The sequence below is a fragment of the Silene latifolia genome, chromosome 8, assembly GCF_048544455.1.
Source record: "Silene latifolia isolate original U9 population chromosome 8, ASM4854445v1, whole genome shotgun sequence".
NCBI lineage: Eukaryota > Viridiplantae > Streptophyta > Magnoliopsida > Caryophyllales > Caryophyllaceae > Silene > Silene latifolia.
In genome coordinates this window covers 65815185-65829599 of record NC_133533.1, presented here as the reverse complement: position 1 = coordinate 65829599, position 14415 = coordinate 65815185, and the positions used below count along the sequence as shown (strand labels likewise).

The 14415-nt window shown below is 36.9% G+C and overlaps 1 non-coding gene across 1 annotated transcript; it reads right to left on the bottom strand.

Moving 5' to 3' along the window:
• Positions 1 to 1816: 1816 nt before the first annotated feature.
• LOC141597634 (small nucleolar RNA R71) lies at positions 1817 to 1923 on the bottom strand. The gene has a single exon (XR_012522858.1). It is a non-coding gene; the product is annotated as a small nucleolar RNA R71 (small nucleolar RNA).
• Between the last annotated feature and the right edge of the window lie 12492 nt (positions 1924 to 14415).

Below are 14415 nucleotides of genomic sequence, written 5' to 3'. Positions count from 1 at the left end.
TTTTCACTATAAATACCCCATTAGTCTAATTAGAGGAGCATGTTCTTCTTATCAATAATTAGTGTAGTTAATATCAATCAAATCTCTCTTCAATATTGTAATCAAATATTAATCAAGTTTTAATCCAAGTTTTAGTTCTTTAATCTCTCTCTTGTTCTTACTTTATTTTGGGTAATTGAAGATTATTTGGGTTATTATTGGGAGATTGACAACCTCTCAATCTAGGATTCAAGTACTTCTATTATTCTTGCTTTATTATTGGAATCATTAGTAGGTATAATCTCTTAATCCCTTTTTAATTATTGCTAATTACTTTCATTTATTCATCATGTTTCATTATGTTAGTATGATTGACAACCTTTCTAGCATGATCAATATGATAATGAGTGAGTAGTCTCTTAGCTAGGGTTTAATGGGTGATTAGGGGAAACCAACATGGGGAATGATTCATGCTTAAATTAATATGCTTTCATATCTTATTTGCTTGCTTGTTTTGATCTTAATACATGCACATGTTATATTTGATGAAATGCTAAGCCTATGAATCCTTGCATTTACTATCATCTTCTATCCTTTCAACTTGACTTGTAAGACATAACCCAACTCGAGTCTTGTTAGACCATGCATGTGTTAAGTAGGGAAGATTAAGTCGACTTGTAGGTGTTGTACAATCCAAGAGATTCGGCTCCGGACCCAAACTTTCCTAGGATTGTAAGATATAACCCAACTCAATCCATCACAACAATAATCGCTTGCTTATAATTTGAGAACATGTTTGTATGATCATATCCCATGATTCCCCTATGAACCCATGACACCCTAGTGCTTTTAATCAATTGTTTACACCCTTATTTTATTTATCTTGTTAGTTTATTTTCATTGCTATCTTAGTTTAGTAACCTTCTACATCAACCCAATTTGTGACACCCCTAGACACCGCTAGTTACAATAGAATCTTCATTTCAATACCCGTCCCTTGGGATCCGACCTTTACTTGCCTCTTTACTAATTGTAGAGTTGTTTGTGAAGTATAAATTGTGTTTTGTATCGACCATTGACCAACGACCACATATGCTTAATTGTGAACACGAAATGGCTCCGATCAAAAATGGCGCCGTTGTTTGGGGACGGTGTTTAATTGATTTAAGATTTCTTTTATTGTTTTTAGTTGTGTCTTTTTCACCTTGGGAAGTAAAACTCCTCAAGGTTTGTTCTAATTGTTTTCTAGTTGTTTGATATTTTGCATGTCTAGAAGGTTACAAAGAGATTTGTTACCTTTTGACCGTGAAATCGAAAGAACCTTGACGAATAATAGGAGACTTGTTAGGAGGAATTTGGGAGGTGTTGGTGAAGTTGTTCAACCCACTAGTGAGTTTGTCAATCCTTTCGCAATAGAAGGAGAAGAAAACCCATTAAACAATACCACACAAAATCCACCTACAATGCCTAAATTCTCGTCAAACTCTATACCCACCGAGGAGGATCTACCAAATGGTACTCCTACCCCACAACATCTTACCGGAAACTTTATTTTCAAGTCCGCCTTCATCCAACTAGTTGAGAGGAGCCAATTCGGGGGAATGCCTAGTGAGGACCCTCATTCTCATATGGAAACCTTTTGTGATTATTGTGAAGCTATCTCTCAAACGGGCGTGACTCAAGACCAAATAAGATGGGTCTTATTTCCTTTTTCGTTAATCGGCACCGCAGCAAGCGGTGGTTGAAGGGCCTTGATAAGGCCACCCTTGGAATAGATTCTTGGAAGAAGCTAGCTCCAGCTTTCTACCAAAAATTCTACCCACCGGAAAAGACCAATATGCTAAGAGCTCAAATTACGGGTTTTAAGCAAAGGGATGAAGAGTCTTTGTATGAAGCTTGGGAGCGGTTCAAAGGTATTTGTCGCTCATGTCCTCACCATGGACTTAGCGAATGGTTTTTAGTGCAACAATTTTGGAATGGTTTATATGAAGATTCAAGGAACATTCTCAATATGGGATCAAATGGAATGTTCACCGAAGTTGATGACAATCAAACATGGAACAAGATTGAGGAAATGGCGGTCCATAATTCGCAATATAGTAGGCCTCTCAAGGCTACTAGAGGAGGAAAGTATGAAGTGGACACCGTTACTCAATTGGGTGCTCAACTTAGTGCTCACATTGACACAATCAACTTGAAGTTTGAACAAGCTATAGCTAGACTTGAGGAAAACTCAAAATCATCAAAGCATCATGTCAATGCCATGACGGCATCCTCATCAATCCCAAGCGGGATATGTGAGAATTATGGAACCTTGGGTCATGACTCAAGTGAGTGTAGGGGAACAACCGAACAAGTTAATGCTTTCCAAGCTTACAAAAGTGGTACCCCTTATTCAAATTTTTATAATGAAAACACCAAGTTCCATCCAAATCTCTCATACAAAAGCCAAAATGTCCAAAACCCTCAAACAACATACACTCCACCACCCATGAGAAATCAAAATCAAAGACCCTTTTACAATCAAAACCAAGGTTACCAAAATCAAAATCCATACAATCACCACAATGACCAAGGTTTTGATGTCCAAAAGCGGTCCTCCAAATGCAAAAGAATCAACAAGAATTTTTCACCCAAATGCAAAAAGATAGCCAAGCAAAAGACACCACCATCAACAACATTCTAGCTCACACCAAGATGTTGGAAACACAATTAACTCAACTAGCATCTTCGAGCTCACAAAGACAAAAGGGGCAATTACCACCACAAAGTAATCCCCCTAGACATGAAACGGTTAGTTCCATTCACTTAAGAAGTGGTACAAGGTATGAAGCACCGAAGGAGCAAGTTGAGCATGAAGTTGTGAGAGCTAGTGAGAATGAAGTTGTGGTGCAAGGTCCCAAAGAAGGGGAATCATCAAAAGAAGAAAGCTCAAAGAAAAATGAAGACAAAGCCAAAGAAAAGGAGCCCATTGTGATTAGACTTCCTTTTCCAAGTCGTCAAGCCAAGCCTAAATTTGATGATCAACTTGGGAAGTTCATGGAGATTGTGAAGAACTTAGAAGTCTCAATTCCTTTCACGGAATTAATCAATCACGTTCCGGCCTATGCAAAGTACATGAAAGATATCCTCACAAAGAAGAAGTCGATCCGGAAACTTGAGACTATCGCCTTCACTAAGGTGAGTAGTGCCATACTTCAAGGGAGTTCACCTCCAAAATTAAAGGATCCGGGAAGCTTCTCAATACCGTGTACCATTGGCGACACAACGATCAACAAAGCCTTATGTGATCTAGGGGCTAATGTGAGTGTCATGCCGTACTCGGTAAGTAAAAGGTTGGGAATGGGAGAGCTTAAATGTACCAATATCACTCTTCAAATGGCCGATAGATCGACGAAGACACCGCTAGGGATATGGGAAGATGTCCCCGTGCGAATTGGGAAGTTTTTCATCCCGGTGGACTTTGTCATTGTTGATATGGAGGAAGATTCCAACATTCCAATCATCTTAGGAAGACCTTTCCTACACACCGCGGGTGCGGTGATTGATGTGAAACATGGAGAGCTCACTCTAGAAGTGGGAGATGAAAGTATAACTTTTAATCTTGACAAGACCATGAGAGCTCCTCGTTTGCATGAGCCATGTTTCATGATTGATCATTATAGCCGAAAAGATGAGAAGAAGAAATCGGAACTCCAATGGAGGAAGAAAGTTGAAGATGCTCCATTCAAAGAGCAAGTGAATTTTGACAAGGAAAGCTTGCAAGGCTCATCAAAATCAACCAAGGAATAAGATGATGGCCTCATTGGCCAAGAAAAGAAATTGGGAGAGTTGTCTCCATCCAAGCAAGAGATTTTCAATGATCAACTCAATGAAGTTTGTGGTCTTTGGGACGACGAATTTGAAGGGATCTTTAATCCCTACATTGGGCATGCCATCGATCATGATCAACAACAAGAACCACGGTCTATTGAGGACCTCTACCATAACAATGAACAAGCTTTTGATTACTTCTTCAAGGTGTTGAGCAACATCAACAACACCTTGAACATGCCTCCTTGACATCTCATCAAGAATTAGAGTTTGGTGGAGTCCTCCCTAAACCACCACTTGTAAATATTTCTAACTCCCTAACTTACTTTTCAATTTTTGTATTGCATTTTTGTCATTTTTGGATTTATTTTTACTTTGATCAAAATAATTGTCATGTAAGAGAGAAGTGAGGGAGGGACTAATGATTTTAATTGATGTGTAGTGCTTTACCTTAGTGTGGGGATGGCAATTGCCTAGGCTATTCATGCCTTAGTAGTGCCCCCACAATGAAGAACACAAGATTAGAAAGAAAGAAAGAATGATAAGGGAATGCGTTGGTGCACGGATGGAACTGAATCCGTGTACACAAGGACCAATCCGAGCGGATTCCTGAGAATCCGCCCGTCTGCAGAGGATCCGAGTGTCCTGCTGAGAAGACGCCCGTCTTGGGCTGAGCTGAAATTGCAAAAATTCTTGATCCCGAGCGTTCCCGGAAAGACGCCTCTTGGGCCGTCCGTCTTTTGAAAAAGAGCCGTCTTGAAAAACAAAGAAAAATTGGACAAAAATTCCGTCGATTCTCGGAAGAATCCGAGCGGATTCCTCGGAAAGACGCCTAGGCGGGATTTTTGAAAATTTGAAGTCTCACGGATTGCGCCTAATCCGCACGGATTGCCGTCTTTTGAAAAAGACGATTTCTTTAAATACCCATCCTACCTTCATTCATTCATTCATTCACTCATAAACACTACCCACAACATCAAAACCCTCATCCTCTCCATCTCAAAAAAAAAACCCTCAACAAAACTCTCAAATCAAACCATCTTTCAAATAACAAATCAATCACTCCATCTTCATTAACAATCAAAACCAAGAACAAAATCTTCACCTTTGAATCGATTTTTGTTCTCATAAAGGCAAGGCCTTTCACCTTCAAAATCGATTTGGGCATTCTACAAATTGAAGATTTTTGATCTTTTTTATAACAACCCTACCCACCACGGTCGCGGATTCCAATAAGATGGGATATGTACCTTTGGGCCATTATCTTGTCCTCACTTAAGCCCAAAAGCACAAGGCCTTGTTACTAAGTGGTGGGTGGAATTTTAAAATATTGTGGGACAACCTTAAGAATCCGTTACAATCTCCCCACTTAAAGAACACAATCAACACGGATTGCCCCCAAGCGTCCTCCCCCGCTAGGTGTGTGAATATTGTCACCACACGAGTTCTTTTTAAATACCCATCCTACCTTCATTCATTCATTCATTCACCTCACTTAAAAAAGCACAACCTTGTTATGGAATCCCAAACATCAAAACCTCCTCATCCTCTCCATCTCAAAAACAAAAACCCTCAACAAAACTCACCAAAATCAAATCAAACCATCTTTCAAAAAAACAAATCAATCACTCCATCTTCATTAACAATCAAAACCAAGAACAAAATCTTCACCTTTGAATGATTTTTGTTCTCATAAAGGCAACTCCGCCTTTATACCTTCAAAAGATCGATTTGGGCATTCTACAAATTGAAGATTTTTGATCTTTTTATAAACTTCATAAACTTAGCTCATCAAATTTGGGGTGTTACAAGAACAAATGGCAAGAACAAAGGAGAGCAAAAAAGCAAAAGCAAAGGCAACAAAGGCACCAAAGGCTACAACTCTCTCTCAAAGGCAAAAAGCTCTACAAATGAAGAAGGCTTTGGCAATGGTGGTATCAACACCAAGCTTGGAAGTGCAACAACAACAACAAATTCCTATGGAAGCATCACCCTCTACTCCGGTAATTAATCAACTCTTGCATTACCCGGAGGTAACATTCATTTCCGATTCCCATAGAAATACATTTGTCAAGTTTGCTATGAAACAAATTCAATCCACCAAATTCATATGCCAAGATGCTTTAGAGAAGTTGGGTGTTCTTGAACAAACAAGAGTCTTTTTCAATGCCATGGGTTTAAAGAAATTGTTTGAAATGAAGGAAGTAACATACCCCTCCCTTGTCTTGGAATTCTTAAGTTCTTTAAAAGTGACAAAAGTTGAGAATAGGGAAAATATTGAGTTTCGTCTAGCTAACACTAGTAGACGCATTACCTTTCCGGAATTGGGTGAAATTTTGGGTCTTAGCGATGAACATAAATTTTATAAGCAATATGGGAAGTATGATCCCGAGCCTCTTTGGGAGGAAATCTCCGGGAAGAAATTTGAAGATTTTAAAGCTTGTCGTGCTCTTTTGGTCCATCATCCGGGCATAAGAATATGGCACAAAGTTGTGGGAAATACCATAATTGCTAGGAAAGACACTAATCATTTCACGGGACTCGATTTTATTCTCCTTGAATCAACTTTGAATATTGGAAGAATTCACACCAAGCCTTACAATTCTTTGAGGCTATTGGTTGATAGATGGCTCCATGTAGATAGTGGGAAGAAGGGTCAAACCGTTATTGTTAATGGCGGCCTTGTCACGGTCCTAGCCAAGCACTTTGATCCTAATTTCAATAAGGATAGCAAGTACACGGCTAAGGATGGTGGCCATCTTATTGATATGTCCATCTTGATTAACAAGTTTAAGTGGGTTGCTCACAATCCCCTTGATACCAAGTATGGGTGGCTTACAAGTGAGGCTCGATCATTCACTCTACCCGCAAAGATTTGCCGTCTTAGTGTCCACCGGACCAACTATTTACTTCCCCTATCCAAGGAAGCCGAGTACATCATTCAACAACAAAAGGGTGATCATGAAACCCCCTCCTCTTCCATTGTTATACCACCTTACCCCTATGATTATGAAGAGTTCAAACCGCAAGGAGTTGAAATTGGGAAAGACTATGTAACTCTTCTTATGCAAGCCATGCACAAGCAAGCTTATGAAGATCGGAAGAATGCATATTTGGCTCAATATCCTCCCCTCCTACATCTAGCTAGGCAAGGACTCCTCGATCCATCTTGTCCTTTGCCTAGTTGGGCGGATAAAGAAGCCTTGTTTCCGGGTGCATCTAGGGAAGTGGTGGAAGACAATGAGGTTGTTGGAAATGATGAGGAGATTGATGACAACATTGAGGAAGAAGCAAGTGGAGATGAAGAAAGAGATGGTGAAGATGGTGAAGACAATGATGAGGAAGATGGTGATGAAGAAAGCAAAGAAGAAAGTGCCAAGGAAAGTGGCAATGTGACCACTTCTCATGAGGGAAGTGGTGATGATAATAGCATGATGGAAGACTAGCCTTGGAGACTCCTACACTCCCATGGTTTGTCTATATCTCTTTGTATTTCATTTCATTTTGATCATTGTTGGTTTAGTCCTAGCAACATCAAAGGACTCACACCTCGGTTCCTTTGAGGTGTTCTTTATTGTTCCCATTTTTGAAAATCCAAAATGACAATCTAGTTTCATGCATAGCATAGCATGTGCATGAACTCCCCCATGCTTTGACATTAGCAATAGTGTCTTACTTGGTTTGGGGAAGTTAATGCATACGCAACGGGAGGTAATCTAAATTATCCTCTCCGTCATAACAAAAACCATGCATCATGTAGTATAGCTTAGTGTAGAATTGCATTTAGTATAGAAATCATGCATCATTCTTGCATAATTTCCATCATTTTGGCCATTGAGGACAATGCCCATATTAGTGTGGGGATGGGAATTCTAACACTTATTCAAAAACCATAAAAATTGAAAAATTGAAAAACCAAAAACAAGTTCATTTCCTTTGTAGTATAGTCTTGTATACATTGTCTTGTATATATTGTGTTTGTTTATCCTTGTTCACTTTGATTGACTACGCCACATCCGAGACATGAGGATATCGAAGACCGCATGGTATGATCTTTCCAATCTCCTTTTTCCTCTCTATGTTAATGACTATGTGGCTTTATTTTGATTGATGCGGTAAAACAATGTGAACTTAGGATTGCATCTAGTTTATTTGGCATATTAGTTGGTAGAATCATTTGCATTAGGATGTTTATATGCTAGTTGCATCATGGCATGTAATTGCATGTTAGAAAATTTTGCGAAACCGTCTACTTGGGAAGCTTGACAAGTGTATATAGGCCCTAGTAGATGCTTTTTATTCTTAAGACTTTGCTTGTTAGAATACTTGTAAAACACCCTAGGATGTGTCATGCTAGTATCCTTTGACCCATGGTTTAAGGCCTAGTCAAGAGTACCTTGTGGTGTGATAACTCCTTGGCTACCGTTTATTCCAAGGTGACCCTTGAAACCATGCATACTTCTACCAATTCATCCATGTTCTACCATATTTTTGTCATCAAAGGGAATGGGCACAAAAAAAGAAATCAATTTGAGTTCAAAGAAATGAAAAGTGAAAATGCATCAAATGAAAAGAGGAGCAAAAATAGAACTCCTAAAACTTCAAATACAAGGCACCCTCGTTACTAATTGGGGTGACTTTGAAAATGTTCAAAAGAAATGCAAAAAGTTGTCAAGTGTTGAAATGCCAAAAATCAAAAAGAAATGAGTCAAATGCCAACGAAATTGGGGGGAAAACAAAAATGAAAGCAAACTCCCAAAATGAAACTCAAATATCTATTGATCCCTTTATCCACCGTATCCATTTTTGTGCATGGTAGAGAGGGGACGACCCTTCTTCTTGTCTAGGCAAGAGGGGGAATTCCGCGATCCTCCAGTGTTTCTAACACCATAGGGAGTCTACTCTTGACAAAAGCATTTAACGATTGAGGACAAAGGTACCCTAGCTTGACGCATTTTGGAGGCGATTTATTGGTATCCTTCTAGGCTTAGTAGTTTGAACAAATTGCATCTTTGAAGGATTGTGTACCCTTGAATTGCTTCCCTTGTAGATAATTTCCGCCACTTAGATGAGGAAAGTGGCTATTCTTTTTATAGATGCATCCATTATATGTTTTTGTGTGCTTAATGTTTGGATGTGTCGCCATTTTGGCAAGACCCACCTTGCCTGCAAGAAGGCATCCTACCTCATGGTTGTCTTGTTGTGAGTTGAAGGGGCGGAGTGAGACCCGCTAATTGTCTCATATCGGCTATTATTATTAGGTTAGGTTAGTATTAGTCCTAGTCTTTGTCACCTCTTTGCTCGGGACGAGCATGAATCCCCTGCATCTCATTCATCAACAACAATCAACCACAATTAACATGCCAACATCTGCATCTCCATTTCCGACCACCTCTTCACTTACACCTCAAGCAGCCGCACATTCATCATCACCTTCCACTCCAATCACCAACAGCAACAACATTGACAACCACCATCAATAACCAGAGCAACACCAATTCATCACGCATCACCATGGCGGCCTTCACGATTCACCCCGACATCACCATCAATCTCGAATCATCATTCATCCCATGCCGACAACCGGCAGCAGTTACCCCACCGGTACAGAGCACACCACAAATACTCTTTTTTTTTGCTGAAGATCTCGCTACCGGTGCCTCCACCGGTGGCCGGCCAACCGGCACGCAGCACCACTTCAATATTCTCGCATCAATTTTTGCTACTCTATGACGGTTGCCCTTCTCCCGGTGTATCAGCTCCCACACACACCTCATTTAATGCTTCCCTTGATCCAGACGCGCGCTACTGGTGACCTCGACGGCGGCCGGTTGACCAGCAGGGCTCCCCCTGCTTCGCCATTTGCACTCTTGTTGTAATTGTGACAATTTGTGTTTCTTAGTGGGATCGTGTCATTAGTCGGTAGTTATTAAGATTATTATTAATATTATTAATATTAGATTATTATTATTAAAAGATTATTAATATTATTATTAGTTGTATTAGTTGTATTATTAGTAGACTAGTATATAAGGACACCACATTAGACAGCATGAGAATAGAATTAGACTATCAATTAGAGTAGTTAGTTTATTTGTCTCTCAATATTATAGAACTCTAGATTTAATTATTTTCTTCTCTTCACTTTTCTTCTACTCAAGTTGTAATCTTTACTAAAAATTAATGCAATTGATCTCTAGTTTATCCAAGATCTTCAATTCTCAATAATTTACAATTGTTCATTGAGTTGTCATTGGAAGACAAGAAGAAATTCATCTTCCATTATTATTCAAGTTTGTTACTTTCATTTTTGTTGGTACAATTTCTCTCTTATTTACATCTTATTTTCATTTGTTTACATTTCTCATCTTAGTTAATTACTCTTTGTTCAAGTCACCATGTTGTTTGTCATTGTTCATTTCCTATTGTCTTTTGTTGTTAATTTCTCCTCTATAATCATGGGTGAGTAGTCTTATCTAAGGTCATGGGGGATCTTGGGTGATTAAAGGGGGTGAATTTGGGTTGTTAACCTTTTGAATTGGGTAATTAATTGGTCTTACTCTTGTGCATATGAAGTGCTCGATGAAATGTTTGAACGAATGTTTGAGTCTTTCATTAGCAAGTTTAACTTATCTTGGTGCATTATGCTATTGGATGGTTTTAGAAGTTTTTAATGAGATTCTTAAATAAAAGTTGGAGCCTTTCTTAGACATATTTGATCCATCTTGGTGCCTATGCTATTATATAGTCTTTATGCATATTTGTGATGAGTTTGTCTCAACTAAGTGAAAGCTTGTTTGTAAACACTTTCTCCCATGCCAATGAAATGTTTGATGGATTGTTTAAATAAAAGTTTGAGTCTTTCATTATCATGGTTTGTCTATCCTAGGTCGAAAGCCAATGGAAGGCCTATATGGCATGGCCGAGACGAGTTTTTCTTACTACGTAAATGCTTGTTGGTTAGCTCCAATTGAGTAAGAAATTAGGATCAATCATAGGCCTTTATCATTACCCATTTCTTGTTAACAATCTTCTCTTCCCCGACTTACCCAAGTGAACCCAAAGACCTTAGCTTTCATTCATTTGAGTATAAAAGAATTTCATTTAGTTTAGTCATTTATCGTAGTTTGCATCTTAGTTTTTAATCAACCAACCTTACTTTTGTTAGACTAAATTGAGACACAAACGAATTAAGTGTACACCCCCGCCATCCTTGTGGTCGACCCCTATTAAATACTACTTTTTAATTGGGTTTTATAAATTACTTTTGATTCGGAAATGACGAAAAATCCGACGATCAATGTTATATAGGGTAACTGTTTAATTTAAGTACGCATGCACGACGAGAGAGAGTAGTTGGTGAGATTTTGGTCTAGCGGCGATAGTATGGATGTTGCTTGTAAAGTTGCCTCCCAATCGTCAAGTAAAGCGTCTGTTGTATACATAGTGATCATGTGGTAGTGTCCAATTGAGGAATGATGATGTTGTATTATCCCTTGAGAGTAATGAGTGATTAGGGCCATGTTCATGAGACCGTATAAGTGTCGTGGCTACCGATGTGACTATTGTAGTTGTTGACGACGGTATGGTGATACCGTCGTCGAGTATGGAGAGAAAATAGAACGGTTGCGAAAAGAACTATGAAATGGTATGTTGGTGTCGGTAATATATCTCAGATGTTTTATCTTAATTGTATAATGATAATGGCCATAGGGCCAAGAGTTATGCTTAAATTTGGTTATTTAATGGCATGGTAGTCACCATCGGAGTCTATAAGCCTTTATGTGATAAAATAGGAAGTTTGGAACCGAGTTGGGAATGAAAACATTCTGCCCTAGGTGACACTCGACCGAGTGGCCACTTATACTTGACCGACTGGTCTGCTTTGACCCTTGTTTTGTTCATACTTGACCCAAATATTGGGTGTATACCCTTATATCGCGGTTGTTGGACTATGTGTCCTCGACAATAATGCGATCACATGTTTAAATCTCATATTAAGAATACTAAAGGGAAACTAACATTTTATTGTCAACTGATCCACATTAATCGGTAATGATTGGCTGACTAGAGTTAGACATTACTGTCGTATGACGGTGGTGATCAGTTGATCCCTTAAGGCCATACCTCTAGGGAAACATTCTTAATTAACTAATTAATTAATTAATTGTATGACGATACAAGTTAATTAATTCCTTAAATTTGAACAAATTATTTTGTCAGAAATAATACGTATCTTATTATATTTCGATTAAATAAGATTCGTACTAAGTAATTAAATTGTTTTATTACTTAAGATTTATTTATTGTTTATGAAACAGTTATAATAAAGAATGAATTGTTTATTATAAATAAAAGTAGTTGTGATTTATAATTCTATAATGCATTTTAAGAAATTGTAGATGTGAATTACTAGTTAATTTTTGTATGTGATTAATTTTGTTTATGTAATGATTTTTAATTTGTTAAAAATGCATTATTTAAATGACATGTCTAGTAACATGTCCAATTTGTCACACAATACAAATTAACAAATTGACAAAGTTAAAATGGGTCCATATTAACTATATGTGCCGTGTAAAATGGGAGAGGAAGGAGGATTTGTGTTTTGTTATTTTAATTAGTGGGTAACATAATCATTACCTACAAATGATAGGCATGCATGCCTACACTCTTGTAAAGAGCAACTAACAAAAGCATTAGGCACTCTTCCCTCCACTCCCTACCCGGCCACCCTATGAGAAAAGAGAAAGTTTTCTATTCTTAATATACACAATTCATTCATATAAGTTTTCACTAGTTTTTGAACTTATCTCTCTAGTTTTGTTGTTGAACAAAAATAATAAACTCTCACATAAATCTCTAATATTATTTACATATTACTAGAAGTAGTAATCTCATAATATTAGTATTTTAAGGACACAAATATTAATTTCTAGTAACAAAATTAATATTTGTATTAAGAAGGATTTCTTTGGTACAATCCTTAAGGAGTATATCTTTCAATTACATATAGGGTTTTTGGGGCATTTGGATTATTCTTAAGAAGACTAACTTGGTAGGAGACCAAATTAGTATAAACCATTTTCGGCCTCCTTGTAAGAATGACTAAATTCTTCTCTTTTATTCTAATTGTTATGCATGCATAAGTTCCTTTAAGTTTTATGACTAAACTTATAAACACTTAGTTATTAGAGGGGTCTAATAACAGATATATGAATCTTTTAATTGGTATCAGAGCAAGAGTTGTTGTATGCATAATCGGTATTGTTTTTCCGAGTAAATATGTTAACGTATAAAACTTTAAATTTGTGATTTATAAAGATAAATGACACGAAAATTTTGCATGTTAAAACTTCTGGTTCTAAATTGATTTTAGGTCATTTTAATGATTTATGGTAATTTATTGCTTTTTAAAATGATTATTTTCATTTTTATTACATTTTTTTGAGTAAAATGACAATTAAAATGCTAAAAATAGTTAGACTAAGATTATGACCTTGAAATGTTTACACGACCTCACATGAAGTTTTTACAAATTGTATGTAAAATTTCATATAAATTTGTTTTATATAGCATGATTTATGATTTTACATGTTAAAAGTCGATTAAATAGAGGTATTTATGTTAAAAAGGGTTAGACTTTGTTCATGCCCATGAAAATTTAGTATGTTGTCACATGCAATATTTACACATTGTATATAAATTTTTAGATCAAATGGTTTAGTTTTGCATGATTTATGATTTTTAGATGTAAAAATCGAATAAATAGTGACTATTTTGACATAAATAGCTAAATTGAATTTTGTGGCATGAAAATTTTTCCCAATGTTGTATATATGATATGAACATCAGATCTAAAGTTTCATGTTAATTTTCGTATGATTTTAATGGTTATTAATTTTTATGGGATATAAATTGATAAATAACATTTTTAATAGTCAAGAATACAAAACAAATTCGACTTTGGCTTAAAATTTGTCATTTCCAGGTTCTAGAAAGTTGTTAAGAATATACAAAATTTTAATTTTGATATATTGCATAATTTTGTGTTTAATTTGGAATTAAAGGGTTAAAATTATGTTTTATACGATTTATTTGTGAAATTAAAATAAATTAAAGGGCAAATTTTATTAAAATTTTGGGATGTTGGTAATTTTCCAGAATATAAAAAATTATGATTTTGAATTTTTCTAATTTTTATGACTTTTTGGGAATTATTGTAATACCCCCATACTCCAAGTGCCTTACTAGGACCACTCAGGTATCAAGCTGTTACCATATCGGTTCTCCGAGGCAATGATAATCATAAGATAATAACGAAACAACATTTAAATAGTATAAGTTTAGTGAAAGAATACAATCCAAAACCAAATGCTCAAAATACGGGCTACATGTTCTCCAAAACAACTGTCTAATCAACTAAATAAAATTGTCTGACAACTACTAAAGCTACAGCGGAAGACTCTATCAACTGAAGGTGACACATCCCAGCTAGCCCATGTATCTCGACTCGTACCTGCTCAACAACTGCTCACCATTCCCGAATGGATCACCACAGTTTTTAAAACAATAAACGGGGTCAGTACTAATCACACAATTTATAAAACTCAACAATACAAC